Raw genomic sequence first — 14,322 nt, 5'->3', positions numbered from 1 at the left:
TACTTCTTCTTTTTGGTACCAAAACAGACAGGGGACCTAAGACCCATACTGGATCTAAGCAATTTGGATCTTTATGTTAAGAAGTCGAGGTTCTGAACGGTTACGTTTCAGTCCATTCTGCCCCTATTGTTCAAGGACGATTGGATGTGCTCAGTAGATCTCGGGGATGTGTATTATCATAGCAAAATAGACAGGCACTCCAGGAGATATCTGTGCTTTTTGGCTTGGAGCCATTCTTTTTTAATTCAGAACACTGCCCTTTAGGCTCTCCACAGCCCCATGGTGTTCACCAAATACATGGCAGTCGTAGCAGCTCACATGAGACTCAAAGGATTCCAGGCGTTTCCATACTTGGAGACTATTGGCTCCTTACCCCTCACACGGGGCATCAACTTCTCCATGCCAGAGATTATTTGATTCAGCTCTCACATTCCCTGGGCATCACCATAAAGTTAGACAAGTCCAATCTGACTCCTGTGCAGAACCTAGGATTCATAGGAACACGATGGATCAAATAGCTTCTGTTCCCCTGCACCACGTAACGACACTGGCAAATCAAGATCAGGAACTATTATCCCACCAGTCCCCCTGCATGGCTAGTCTTAAAAGCTCTGGGGTCCGTGTCAGCAGAGATTTGTTAGTTCCTCTAGCAAGGTTTTTCATGTGAATTAATCAGTGGACATTAGCAGTACAATGGTCTATACTCTACCACCCTCTCTGTATTCCCTTCAGACTAACACCAATCTGCAAACATCATATCCGTTGATGAATTTAATCAAACTCTTTTTAGGCAGATCCTTTTTGATTCCTCCTCCAGTAGCCACGGACCCTTCCCAGTTGGGGTGGAGGGGCATTACAGGAGAAAGATGGTCCAAGGCACGTGGTCCTGTCTGGAGACCAGGATGCATATCAGTGCCCTTGAGATGAGAGCAGTTCTTTTAGTGTTGCAAGCCATTCTGGATGCAGTTTTTAATAAAGACAGGGTTTCTCTGCATACCAGTTCCTCTCTTACACATAAAGTAGCCTCGGAAAATGATATTAACCAATCCATTCAGTTACCGGTGGTAGTTCCTAATTTTTCTAGCAAAGGAGAGTATATTCTTCATCTCCTTGATGTTCACAGACAACTACGTTTTTATCGGCACAGAATAAATCAGCCCAAGAAGTCAGACCAATTGTTTATAGCCTTCCCTACTAACAAACTAGCCTAAGTGGTGTATAAAATCACACTGGCCAAATGGATCACTGACCACATCACTTTTAATTTATTCCCAGAGAAGCTTAGAGCTACCTCGACCTCCAAGAGCACATTCTACTAGATCTGTGTCTGCTTCTTCTGCCTTCTCATCCAGAATTTCTGTTGTTGATATTTGCGCTGCAGCTACCTGGTCAAACAGTCGCACCTTTGTTGTGCAGTGCAAATTGGATATCATGTCTAGGAACAGGGCTTCCTTTGGCTTGATAGTACATTGGCAGATCCTTCCATGAGGGCTGCCCAGGAGTCACATAGCTGGGGACTCTCACCAAATCGTGAAGAGGAATGAAGACAACATCAGATTAAAAAGTTATGTCTTACCATAACTTGGCATCTGTGTTGTCCATCTTCATTCCTCCTCACTTTCCCACCTAGCTACCCCCCTGCCTTATTCTTGCAGAGGATGTGTGGAAGATGGCGGGGCACTTGGGTCTCATGTTTGAGCCTCATTTACTTTTCTTTGTATCCTGTCCTAGTTATCGATGGATGGTGAATCAGCAAACTTGGTCTCAAAAGTGCTTGGCTGGGTGTAGTGCATTGTGGGTAAGGGGAGGGTCTCGAGAGCTATTAAAGGCACCTTTCTGCTCAGGCGTTTAGTCAAGGATCCTAATTCCCTGTGGGATTTGACTATCATGCTTCATGTTCTGACTTAACCTCCATTTGAACCATCAGCGAAGATGGACCTTAAATAGTTGTAATGGAAAATGATTTTTCTGGTTGCTATTACTTCTGTTAGACAAGTATCTAAACTCCAGACCCTTTCCTTCAGTTCTACCTGTTTGAGTTTTCATAAGGTTAGGGTTTCCCTTTGCAGTAACCCATCTTTTTTACCTAAGGTGGCTTCCGAATCCAACATTAATCAGGTTATCAATCTACCATTACTCTTTCCAACAAGGGTGAATGTATGCCAAATCTTTTGGACGTGCACCGACAGCTTAAATTTTATTTTCAGTGATCCAAAGATTTCAACAAGACTGACAATTATTTGTATCTTTTTCCAAGAGCAAATAGGGAAAACGCATTATGTAAAGTGACTCTAGCTAAACGGTAGATGTATTGTATATTTGTTTACAAAGAATGAGGGTTATTTTTACTAAGTCCCTCCCCCAAAGCACATTCCACAAGTTCTGTAGCCACTTCCAACTGCTGTTTAGTCAAGAACGTATATTGATACAGTTGTGCCACTACCACTTGGTCCAGTGCTCATACTGTTATTGCTCACTAGAAATTAGAATTGCTTTACAGGAATAGGGTAGCATTTGGCTCCACTGTACTCTGGAATATCCTTCTGTGAGGACCACCCAAAGTTTATCTATCTGGAGACTCTGTCCCATCAGTTGAGGAATGAATGAAAATGACATCAGATACAAAACTTCTGTACTAACCAGAACAATGCATCTGTGTTGTCCATTTTCATTCTTCTTCAACTTCCTGCCCCCCGTCCTCCTTCCCTTTTTTCTGTTGAGATCTAAGGTATGCTCCTTTGGGAACCTGATTGTTCATGTTTGAGCTCCAAACTTCTTTTTCTGTGGTTCTATTTTCCTTTCTATATTTATTTGGCTTCATACTTATGTTATTTGGGACAGCAGACTTGATCTGAGGTATTCTAGGATGATAAGGCATATGGGTAAAGGGAGGAACTCGAGAGTTGCAACTGTGAATCTAGTAAATGAGTGAGCTATATTAGAGGTCGGATTTGAGAACCATTAGTTGAGGAAGAATGAAAATAGATAATACAGATGCATTGTTATGGTGAGTACATAACTTTTGATGTCAAGTTGTCTATCTCGCCTTCATTCTTGCTGTTTGGGATTGGAGCCGATCCTCTGCTCTGACTCTGCCATCGTCAATAGCTCAAGAGCTGTTTACTGGCTCGAGGCTACCCCTTATCCCATGATGCCTAGCGATAGCTACCCAGATCTCGTTTGCCACTTCAGCTGCGAGGTGTGTCGTTTTCTGGCTCAGGCTTGTATTTTCAAATTTTTTGTGTAGAAATATATTCTTATACTCCATAAAACTATTAGATAAGTTACCTTTCTTAGTTTTATTCACTAGTGTGTGTTGTTGAGTACCTTGTTCTTTTATACTCCCTTTTTAGTAGAACTCGTTTAAGTTAGAGAGTTCTCCCCTCCCCCATTCCTTTCCCAAGGACAGCCATTTAACTTAGAGGCTCTCCTTTCCTTCTGTTTTTGCTATCGTTTATATAAAAAAAAAAAAAGGGAGATTGTTTTATATATATATATACATAGTCTGTTTTACTTTGACTAGAATAGAATTGTTTTCTATCTGTGTTTCTCTTCTGGTGCTTGTTCTTTTGTGGTTGAGTTATGTCTAAAGAAGCTAAAGTATCTGGATTTAAAAAGTGTGACTTGTGCTGTCAGAAAATGTCTCTGACAGATGGGCATACTAGTTGCGTTTATTGTTTGGACGCTGTTCACCTGCAGGACTCTTGTTCTATCTGCCATGCCTTTAGTCCAAGAGTCCTGCAGGAATGGAAGAACAAATTGATCCTTAGGGGTCTGTTAAAACCTCAGGATTCACTGGCAGAGTTCACAGCCAGTGAAATCCCCAAAATCCTCTAAACTGTTGGCTCCACCTTTGGAGCAGACTCCGGTACAGGATTTACCAAGTATGTCGGTTCCGGCTGGCACCGACAAGACAACCCCTCTGTCGGCTCCATCGGATGTTTCGGAGCCGTCTCAGAGCCATAAAAGGCTGAGGTCCCCTTCGTTAGAGGCAGTTCATTTGGCTCCTGGCTCTCCATTATTGCAAAGTGAATGTAGCCACCGTTCTTCACACTCCTCTCCATCCTCTAGGCTGTCTGATCATGATGTGGAGAGAGTAGTAAGTAGGTTGCTAAAATCACAGGCACTAGCTAAAATATTGTCTAGCCCTCCTCGACAAGTATCGTCTCCATCCACCTCCCTTTCTGTTCCTTCTCCAACTCCATTGAGCTCAGAGCCGGAGTTCGTTTGGGTTCGAGTAGTGGAACCATTGGCTCTGATAACCATATCTCCTTCGGTTCCGACTTCGGCTTCGATTCCCTCGATAGTACCTTCGATCGAGGAATCCGGATGCCGGGGCTCCCTCGTTGGCTCCGAGGGGGGTGAGTGGCATCGGACCCTTGTCCTACCCCATTCTCCCTCTCGGAGCATCAGCGCAGGTGAGCTCGCCTCCAACATCAGCCTCGGAGCCGTCCTCCTTGGCACGGAGAAAGATTCCTATTTCTTCAGAACCGAAACATGTTCATCGTGTTTCACTGTTGCAGTCATTACTCTAGCCTTATCCTGCTGGCAGGCTACCCGCAGTCGGCCAGAATTCCAAAGTCTAGGTCCGGCATCGGTTGCTGTCGCCTCTTCCCTGACGTCAGTGCGCCAGGGGTATAAAAGATGTAGCCGACACCATTTTCTTAAGTCTTTCTTGCCGCGTGGTGCCCAAAGCAAAAGCAGTTCACAAGTGCCGGTCGGCCGACTCCTGAGATTTTCACAGGCGAATTTCAGATCTGAAGTCTTAATTAAAGCTAAGTACCCCATTGGGGAAACTTTTTTCTTGCCCTAGACCGATGTCAGAAAAAGTTAACAAGTGTATTTCTTGTGGGAAGCAAATACCTCATAAGGATTATCATTCTTACTGTATTCCTTGCCTAGGCCCTGATCATAACATTGCTAGCTGTCGGTTTTGTGCTAGATTCAACAAACGCACTATTAAGCTTTGGTTTGATTTTGCTTATCATTACTTTGGCCGAAAATTCAATTACATAATGCCGTTGGAACAGCCGACGACTGGAATTTCTAAAAAAAACACAAGGAAAAAGAGAAGGACAGGCATCCGAGATCCAAAACCGAAGAAGCTTCCGCTAAGCCAGTCACTGGTTCTCAGTGAGGTGCTTTCGCAGCCCCTGACACCTGCTACCTCAGAGCCACAGGCCGCTGACGACTCCCACGTGGAACCAGCTAGGCCTCTGGATACTCAAGGTATTGGACACTCGGAAATCACTCCCTCAGATGGGTCCAGAGCAGCTGAGCAGGCATCAGCTTCGGAGGGTGTTTTCAGACCTACACAGCTATATGTAAAGCCTACTTCAGCTTCAAAAGCAAAGACTACAGCAGCTTTAAAGACAAAGAAACAAGTACAGCATTCTCCAGGACAGACTTCCATGCCTAAGAAACAGATGCTCAAAATGGCCGAAGACCTTATTACCTTGATCAGGGGTTCCCATCCCCCTCCTGACAAGAGGCCTAGGCAGGAGACAGACTATGACTCTTCAGATCAGGTTTCCATTTCCTCTGACTCCTCTTCTGTACAGGAATACTCTCTTCCTCCCTATGAGGATTCTGATGCTGAGGAATCCATTCCTTCAGCCTCTCCTCCTGAGGATTATTCTTTTGGGGAAACCCTGCATACCATGAGGGAGCACTTCCACTGGGAGAGCCAAGATTACTCAGAATCAAAGAAAAGGCTTAGAGATTTTCTTTTACTTCTTCAGCACAGGCCTCTTGCTATTCCCCCTGTGTTAGACATTGTAGATGATGTATTTTCAGAGTACGGCCTTTCTCCAGACTCTTTACCTCCAGCTCCTGTTAAACCTGACAGATACTACAGGGTTTCCTGATTCACATAAATTTCTTTTTTAAAAATCCTGCTGCTGATCCAGAAACTATTTCTCAGGGTCTCAAGGGGATTAAGGCCGCTACTGCAAAAAACCCTGTCCCTTCTGACAGAGATTCAAGGGCATTAGACAGATGGGGGAAAAAGGTTTACACTTCTGCTACTTTGGCTGTAAGGGCTTTAAATTGTTAATTTCATATGATTAAATATCAGCAATACTTAATGTCACTGTTAAAACAGAAAATGTTGACTAATTCTGATTGCACAGAAAATAAGGAAATACAGGATTTATTGCATGCAACTGAACAAGTGTGAAAGCATACATTGCAATGTGGTTTTGATTCTTTGGAGGCCTCCTGCAGGGCCGCAGTTATGGGTTCTGTCATTAGGAGGCATGCTTGGTTAAAGGAACAAATCTGCCTGATCATGTTAAAGCAAAATTATTAGATGCTCCATTACAGCATGATACTTTATTTGGTGTTAAAGCAGAGGAGGTTTTGAAGAAAATGGAGGACAAAGCGAAATCTATGCAAACAGTAAACTATTTCTTACAGGTTCAGCCACCAAAATATAGCAGGAACTGGCCTACAAAGAATTGGTCCTTTCCAGTGTCGGACAGGCCACAAAGAGGCAGATACAGACGTCCCAGAGGCAGATCCCAGCCCCAGGGCTCATACAGGCCTAAACAGTGGGGCGCTTCTACCTCCAAAAGTGGAGAAGACAAAGCACAGCCATACAGGAAACAGTCCCAATGACTTGCCTCTGCCAGCACCAAGCACTTATCTTCTTGCAGCCCCCTTAGGGGGAAAACTAGCACTTTTCTCTCAAAATTGGCACATGATCACCCAGGACAAATGGGTTTTGAATATAGTGTCCCAGGATCACAGGTTCCACTTTCAAACCCTGCCAAAGGCAAAAGGTATGCCAAACCTGCCACACAATAAATGGGCAGAGGCACAAAAACAAGATGTTAAGTTGTCTATCTCGCCTTCATTCTTGCTGGATGGGTTCGGAGCCGACCTCGGCTCCGACTCGGCCACTCTAAAGCTCGAGAGTTGGTTCCACCGGCTCGAGGCTCCCCTTATATCCCACAATGCTAGGCGAGAGTTACCTCAGATCTCGTTTGCCGCTACAGCTTCGAGGTTGGTTATTCTACCGGTTCCTGGTAAGTTTTAGCTTTTTCTATAAAAAGTTACTCTTGTTTCCCCTTTTTTAGTTTAATTATTCCTAAATTAGTGTAGTTTATTAAACTCTATCCCCGAACCTATTTTCTTCCCGTTTCTTGTCAAAAGAACTTTTAGTTCTTCCCTTGGGCCTTTGGCCTTCCCTTCCCTAGGGAGTGTTTGTGTAGTGTACTACTTTTGTTGTACTTAATTTTACTATATTTTAATATAGTTGTTATTTTGACAGGGTATAACTGGTGTGTTTGAGTGTGTGTTTGTGTTCACCAGTTAGGCTATGTCTAAAGAAGCAAAGGTCTGCCGATTCAAGAAGTGTGATGCGTGCTGTCAGAAAATGTCTCTGACAGACGCTCACACTTCTTGTGTCTATTGTCTGGGGCCTTTGCACCTGCAGGACTCCTGTGCTGTCTGCCATGGCTTCAGCCCCAGGGTCCTGCAGGAAAGGAAAAACAAGCTCATATTGAGAGGCTTGTTGAAGCCTGAGGATTCCCTGTCTGTCTCAACAGTGAAGCCCTCCAAGGCATCGAGGTCTTCGGCTCCGGCTTCTGAGCCGAGACCTCAGGTTGTTCAACCTTTGCCTTTATCGGCTCCGGCTGGAGCCGATAAGACTCAGTCCACAGTTTCTGTGGCTCCCTCGGCCGGAGCCGAGGTTATCGAGTACCGTGTCGGCTCCGACAAGATCTTGAGCCGACAACCAGAAAGAGGTCTAGGTCACCTTCGCTTGGCTCCGTTCATTCGGCTCCAGGATCTCCCCTGCTGTCTGAACGGAGCCAAAGGTCTCATTCCTCTAGGTCATCGAGGTTGTCTGATCATGACCTTCAGAGGGTGGTGAGTCGACTACTCAAGTCTGAGGCACTGGCCCAGATGCTTCAGAGCCCGACTCATCAGTCGGTGCCTGTCCCGGTCCATCAACTCCTTCCTCCTTCGACTCTCTTGAGCTCGGAGCCGGGTCGTGTCGGAACCGAGACTGTGGTCACCTCGAGCCGAGACAATTGTCTTCGGCTCCGTCGGCTCCGCTTTCTTCCATGGAGGAATCTCGGCCGGACTTCCCTCGTCGGCTCGAGGGGTGAGTGGCATCGGACCCTTGTCCGACCCCTCTCCCTCTCGGTGCCCGGCGCTGGTGAGTTCGGCTCCGACATCGGCCTCGAGCCATCACTGTCGGTGCCGAGGGGGTCTTTAGCTCCTCGGAGCGGGGACCTCTGGCTCTGCCTGACGGGGTGCTGAGGTCATGCGGAGTGTGTTAGAGCCTGGCTCTACTCCACAGTCGGCTCCGTCAGCCCCTCCCTCTATGCTGCCTCAGGGTAAGTCGACTCACTCCCTCATCCCGGACCGCAGAGAGCCAACTCCTCAGGAGCCCCTGTGGGATTTCATCCTCTTCCGAGGCCTCTCCTGATTTGGCAGAAGAGCCCCTCGGAAGAGGAAGTGCAAGAGGAAGCACATTGACTCACCTGAGTCTATCACGTCCGACACAGATCTGGATGATTCTGAGGGTTCCCCGTTCCCCTTCTGAAGATGTCTCATTTGCAGACATTCTGGAGATCCTTAAACAGAGGGGAAATTGGCCGCCCTCAACCCTTCGGAGGACGAATCTGTGTATCTTGAGGCGTTTGGCTCTCGTCCTTCCACCTCCTGGGTGTCCCCTTCGACCCCCTCATGCAGGTGGTTGCTAAAAGGCATGGACGGCTCCTGATTCAGTGGACCCCACTCCCAGGAGACCCTCCAAATTCATCACAGCTCCAGCAGACAAGGAATTTTTATCAAAAGGAGTCTCTGTGGATGCTATGGTGGTAGCTGCCGCCACAAAGAAGGAACTGGCTGATCCTTCAGTGCCTGTCCATCCACCTAACAAGGAATCTAGGTCCATGGATAGGTGCGGAAGCGGATGTTCTCCTCAGCGACATTTACTATGCGTTCGCTGAATTACCTGTGCCATTTCACTTTCGTCTTCAAAGGGACTTGATCAAAGAAGCGAGTGAAATGCTTAAGGACCCTACAGCTGCGGGTTTCCAAGAAAAATGAACACGCAGCTGGCTATCCTTAATTCTATTTCCAACTCCTCCATGCGCCTCCTCTCTTATGCGGCCGATGGAGCGAGCAGAGCCAAGAGGAACAGGGGTAGCCTTACGTAGGCACGCCTGGATGCGGCTATGCAATTTTGGAACCCTTCAAGACGTCTTTCACAAACTCCCTTTTGATGGATCATCTCTTTTTGGTCCACAAGTGAAAGAAACCCTGACTAGGTGCGAGACGGATGGCAAGACCCTTTCTGCCGTCGGAGTCCGTTTTTCCACTCCTTCGAGGTCTTACCCCAAAGGTCAGAAGGGGGGAAAGATGTGGTTCCGTAAACAATCTCAAGGGACTTCGCCTGACGCACAGAGTCGGTTCCCCGCCAGAGGCAGAGGGGGAACAACAATGGTAGACGCCGCCTAGAGGCAGAGGGGGTCCGCAGAACCAGGGCAATCGAGAAACGTCTTCCGATAAGCCCTTTCAGTATCCCTGAGGTGTTGCCCGGCTGCCCATCTTCGGAGGCAGTCGGGGGAAGATTGTCACTGTACCCAGAAGCCTGGCTATCCTTGACAAAAGACAAATGGGTACAGTCCATCATTTCCGAAGGTTATTCTATTCCCTTTCTTCGTTTTCCAAGTCGGTCAAAAAAATCCCTTCCAGATGTTCCACCCGCTCAAAGGGATATAGCAGCTTTGGAAATTTCAAAACTGCTTGCAAAAAGAGCTATTCAGCCAGTGCCAGCAGACCAACTAGGATCCGGAATCTACTCAAGGTTCTTTTTAGTTCCAAAGAAAACAGGGGACTGGAGACCAATTTTGGATCTCAGTATCTTGAACAGATCGGTCAAGAAAACAAGATTTCGGATGGTCACGCTGCAATCCATTCTTCCCCTGTTGGGAAAAGGAAACTGGATGTGCTCTATAGACCTTCAGGACGTACTATCACATAAAAATGAACAGGCGCTCCAGAAGATTCCTCCGCTTCAGGCTGGGAACCAGTCATTTTCAATTCAGGGCCCTGCCCTTTGGTCTCACCACTGCCCCGGTGTTTACCAAATGCATGGCAGTGGTAGCTTCTCACCTGAGACGACAAGGATTCCAGGTGTTTCCATATTTGGACGACTGGCTCCTCACAGCTCCCACCAAGCATCTCCTTTTGATGGCCAGAGATTACACTTTTCGCATCTGTCAAGAACTGGGTATCTCAATAAATTGCGAAAAGTCTGTTTTGTCGCCTTGTCGCACTATTACCTACATAGGCAAATTTAGATACTGTAAACATGTCTGCAACACTAACGAACCAAAGGATATCAGACATTCAAAGATTGGTGTCACTTCTTCTCAACAACAACAGAGCCAAGGCCAGGTTAGTTCTAAAGGTGTTGGGAATCATGGCAGCGCCATACCTCTCCTCCCATTGGCCAGATACCACATGCGGATCCTTCAGTGGATGCTCTTTTCTCAATGGTCATACCAGGAACTTCCAATGTCTCACACCATTATGATCACGCAAGCATGCAAAAGCATCTCATGTGGTGGATGTCTTCCCCCCAGCTCCTGTTGGGGAGACCTTTTGTTCCACCTCCTCCGGTTGCTACTCTGACAACGGATGCCTCCCTGATCGGGTGGGGGGGGGCATTATCAGGGCAGGACAGTCCAGGGCACATGGCAACCAAACGAATGCCACTTGCACATAAATGTTCTGGAGATGAGAGCAGTGCTTTTAGCGTTGCAAGCCCTTCAAGACTCTCTTCCCTTGGGAACGATTGCAATCCAGACAGACAATATGTCTGTAGTGTGGTACATCAACAAACAAGGCGGAACCAGATCATACCCCTGTGTCGAGAAGCACTCAGACTGTGGCAATGGGCGATTTCTTCTCAGCGTTTTCTGATAGCAACGCACATCCCGGAAGTCCAATCACATTGCGGACAAGTTGAGCAGAGCTATTCTCATGCCTCACGAGTGGTCTCTGAAAGACTCTGTAGTGAGAGAGATATTTCTCAAGTGGGGTCAGCCTTGCTGCGATCTTTTGCTACTCCCCAAAACAGCCAGTCCAGAGAGTACTTCACTCTATTCCCTTTACCAGGCCAACCCAGCAGGGACGCTAGTCCAAGTTTGGCCCCGGGGACTTCTGTATGCATTTCCTCCTTTCCCACTGATCTCTCAAGTAATACAGAAAGCTATCGCTCAGAAGGCCTCATTGATCCTCATTGCTCCTTACTGGCCTCGACAAGTGTGGTTCCCCTTTCTACATCGATTTCTTTTGGAGCGACCGTGGAATCTGGACCTAGTTCCATATCTTTTGATCCATCAGTCGGGTCAGTTTCATCGCTCCCTCCCCTCTCTGAACCTCACTGCTTGGTTCCTCCACTTCCAACCGTAGCCAGGCTTCCTCAATTATCTCACTCTGTTAGAGATATTTTGATAGCTTCCCATAAATCTTCCACTCGAAAGATTTATTTGAGTAAGTGGAAACGCTTCTCAAATTGGGCACAAGGAAAGGACATAGATCCTTTCACCGCTTCCATCCAACTAGTCCTTGATTTTCTAGCTGAACTCTTCCATGCAGGTTCATCTCCATCTACTCTTAAGGTTCAATTGGCAGCTATTTCTAATTTCCATGTGGGTATTTCTGAATCTGCCCTAATGTCCCACAAACTCTGCAAAGCCTTTTTGAAAGGAGTTTTTCTTCTCAGACCTCCTGTAAGAAATCCTCCTTCTCCTTGGGACCTAAATTTAGTTCTTGCTTCTTTGATTCTTTCCCCTTCGAACCTGCAGCTTCATGTTCCTTAAAGTTATTATCATGGAAAACTCTCTTTCTGGTGGCTATCACATCAGCTAGAAGAATTTCAGAACTTCAAGCACTCAGTTGTCGTTCTCCTTACCTTGTATTTCATAAGGACAGAGTTTCCTTACGAACTAACCCGTCCTTTTGCCTAAGGTGGTTTCAACATCAAATCTAAACCAATGCATTGACCTCCTGTCTTTTTCCCGGAGTATTCAAATAGGTCTGAACAAAAATTACACTACCTGGATGTTCATCGTCAATTAAGGTACTACTTGGACAGGACGAAACTATTCAGAAAATCTGATCAGCTGTTTGTCTCCTATGCGGAAAGCAGAAAGGGACTTCCAGTTTCAAAGGTATCCTTATCCAGATGGCTAACATCTCTGATTACCCTTGTTTATGAGATTAGACACCAAAAACTGCCTAATAAACCTAAAGCCCATTCCACCAGAGCTTTGGCTACTTCTCTAGCCTTCCAAGACAGACTGCCTATTGACACCATTTGTGCAGCGGCTACTTGGGCTACTCCTCACACTTTTATTTCCCATTATAAGTTGGATTTAGCTTCTAGGCATAGAGCTAATTTTGGTTCCACTGTTCTCAGGAGTCTGTTCCGTTAGGCCACCCGGGACAAGGTGCTAGGGCGGTCCCATCCAGCAAGAATGAAGGCGAGATAGACAACTTAACATATAGAAGTTATGTTCTTACCATAACGTTCCATGTTAGTTGTCTTCTTCTCGCCTTCTTCTTAAGGCCCCACCCTCCTTCCCCTGGCCTGGACAGACCTAGAGGAGTTGTGATCGTGACCTCTCTTTCTACCACCTCTTTCTTAGCTATATGCTATTATGCATATTTCTTGTTTCAGGATGTAGGTCACCCTTCTTCTTCCTGTTGTTAGAGGTGGACTCTGTTATAGCTATTCTGTTTTATATTGTTACTATCATAAGCTGGGGTTAGCTTACAAACGAGATCTGAGGTAACTCTCGCCTAGCATTGTGGGATATAAGGGGAGCCTCGAGCCGGTGGAACCAACTCTCGAGCTTTAGAGTGGCGAGTCGGGCGAGGTCGGCTCCGAACCCATCCAGCAAGAAGAAGGTGAGAAGAAGACAACTAACATGGAACGTTATGGTAAGAACATAACTTCTATTTTTGTCCCATATGCAAATGAGGGCCATTCAGCAAGTACCACAGCAAGAGCAGGGACAAGGATTTTACTCAAGACTTTTCTTGGTTCCCAGAAAGGACAAAGCCTGTTATAAACACATTTCTGGACGTTCCAAAATTCAAAATGTTAACTCTGCAGCAGCTTCTGCCCATGCTGGGCAAGAAGGCTTGGCTTGTAACTTTGGACCTAAAAGAGGCATACCTGCATATACCAATCAGACAGTCTTGCAGAAGATGCCTCAGATTCATAGCTGGCTCAATGCACTACCAATTCTCTGCACTGCCCCTTGGTTTATCTACTGCGCCCAGGATCTTCACAAAATGCCTGGCACCAGTAATTGCATTTTGCAGACCAAGAGGAATTCAAATTTATCCTTACTTAGACGACTGCCTTATACAAGCAGAGAACATGGACACTCTACTAAAGCATCTGGCATTCGTAAAAAGATTATTAATTTACCTAGGGTACACAGTAAACGAAAAGAAATCAAAACTAGTACCCTCTCAAGAGATAATATTCCTGGGTGCAAGCTTAAAAACAATTGCCCAGATGGCTTATCTCACACCAGACAAACAAAGGCAACTAACTTCTTACTTCAGAATGTTGGCAACAAAGACCCAGTTATCTGCAAGAAAAATTCTGCAGGCTTTGGGCTTCATGGCATCCTGCATTTTGCTAATTCCATATGCCAGACTGCATATGAGGAAACCTCAATGGTACTGTCTGGACTCAACATTGTCAAAGCCTAGAAGCATTAATTACCCTCACTCTTTGCCTGCAACAGGAGTTTCGATGGTGGGCTCATGCCTGTCACCTCAACAAGGGACAGCCATTCACTCTACCCACAGCCAGGCAGTCAATAACAACAGATGCATCAGATTATGCCTGGGGAGCACACATGGCAGGAAAATGTATTTCAGGCACATGGTCCACAAGCCAAATACATCTACATATCAATGAAAAGGAATGCTAGCTGTTCAGAATGCCCTGACAGCTTTCAAGGATCTACTCCATCCAGGACAACTACTGATAAGGACAGACAATACTACAGTCATGTGGTACATAAACAAGCAGGGAGGCACACATTCCTACCCCCTCTGCAGACAAGCCATGACTTTGTGGAACACAGCATTGACTTATCAAGTACACCTGCAAGCACAATTCATGCCAGGAAAGAACAATACTCTGGCAGACGAACTAAGCAGAAACCTTACGGATCCCCACGAGTGGAAACTGGATCCACAAGTCTTCAGCATGATAACAAAGGAATGGGGATGCCCAGACATAGATTTGTTTGCCTCCCCTCACAACTGCCA

At 46.2% G+C, this 14,322-nt stretch overlaps 1 protein-coding gene across 3 annotated transcripts in view; it reads left to right on the top strand.

Annotated features, from left to right (window-relative positions):
• RNPC3 (RNA binding region (RNP1, RRM) containing 3) overlaps positions 1-14,322 on the top strand; it is an 864,050-nt gene that overhangs the window by 115,389 nt on the left and 734,339 nt on the right. The window lies entirely within an intron of this gene.

Source organism: Protopterus annectens, chromosome 10.part0 (assembly GCF_019279795.1).
Source record: "Protopterus annectens isolate FY-2018-M chromosome 10.part0, PAN1.0, whole genome shotgun sequence".
NCBI lineage: Eukaryota > Metazoa > Chordata > Ceratodontiformes > Protopteridae > Protopterus > Protopterus annectens.
This window is presented reverse-complemented; position numbering and strand designations above follow the sequence as displayed.